The 1107-nt window shown below is 51.4% G+C and overlaps 1 non-coding gene across 1 annotated transcript; it reads left to right on the top strand.

Moving 5' to 3' along the window:
* The first annotated feature begins 583 nt into the window (after positions 1-583).
* LOC127759556 (small nucleolar RNA R71) lies at positions 584-690 on the top strand. The gene has a single exon (XR_008014813.1). It is a non-coding gene; the product is annotated as a small nucleolar RNA R71 (small nucleolar RNA).
* Positions 691-1107: the final 417 nt, after the last annotated feature.

The raw sequence follows: 1107 nt of genomic DNA, 5'->3' as shown, positions 1-1107 counted from the left end.
ATCTAACTTAACACTTATGTTCTATAGGATCTTGTCATTGGCAGCAAGCTTTTGCTTAGCGCATCAATGGTTTTAGCTTGTGCAAAAACAAGATCCTTCAGGAGGGAGGGCTGGTTAGAAAAATTACCGTTGTTGTTGCCTCCTTGATAATATGGGCATGGTTGGTTCCACCCTTGACCTCCTTATGGACGATACCCATTGTTTGCCCATGTACATCGCCTCCTCACGGGTTTCCGGGCAATCATTCCCAGAATGACCCGTGTTGCCGCAGACCTCACACGTGACGTGTGAGTCCAAGGCCTTGACAGTGCCTTGTGGCCATTTCTCGTGGTCGTCCAAACGCTTCATGAGGAGGTCCAGCTTGGCAGCATGTAACTCCGTCTCCTTGACGGTGTGCATGCCTCGCTAACAGGTCTGGAGTCGTTCCTCGCTCCAACCCATATTGGAGACCATCTTCTCTATTAGATCAACGGCTCCTTGAACCGTTTTAGAAAAGAAAGCTCCTCCAGCTACCGCGTCTAGGTGATCGCGGGACATCGGGGTGAGACCATTGTAGAAGTTCTACAGGATTAGCCAGTTGTCCATCCCATGATGAGGACAGGCGGCTACGTACTCCTGCAGTCATTGTCATGCTTCAGGAATGGACTCGTCCCTCGTCTGCTAGAAACTGGAAATCCTTCCACGAAGGGCATTGGTTTGCCCATCGGAAGAAATTTCGAGAGGAATGCCGTAGAGCATTTGTCCCGGGTATTGACAGCAGCACGGTTGGCATAAAACCACTGCTTCGCTCTCCTGAGAAGGGAGAACGGAAACAGTCGTAGCCTGACGGCGTCGGGACTGACGCCCTTGATGGTGTACGTGCTACAGATCTCCAGGAACTGTTGGATGAGCATTGGCATCCTCATTAGGCTTGCCACAGAACGGGCTAGCCTGCGCCATCGTGATGAGGCTTGACTTCAAGTCGAAATCCATGTCCCCTATGTTGACCTGCGGCCCAATGGCCACATTGTCAGCCGAAGGAAGCAGCGAACTCGCGGAGAGTCTTGTTAGCCATAGTCTTGAAGGTCAGTGGCGCTGGTACGACTAGTTTCAATGTCGGTAGAGTTT

The sequence above is a fragment of the Oryza glaberrima genome, unplaced genomic scaffold, assembly GCF_000147395.1.
Source record: "Oryza glaberrima unplaced genomic scaffold, OglaRS2 ChrUN-Ctg50, whole genome shotgun sequence".
In the NCBI taxonomy this organism is placed as follows: Eukaryota; Viridiplantae; Streptophyta; class Magnoliopsida; order Poales; family Poaceae; genus Oryza; species Oryza glaberrima.
The sequence above is the reverse complement of the archived record's forward strand: the minus strand, read 5'-3'. Positions and strand labels throughout refer to the sequence as shown.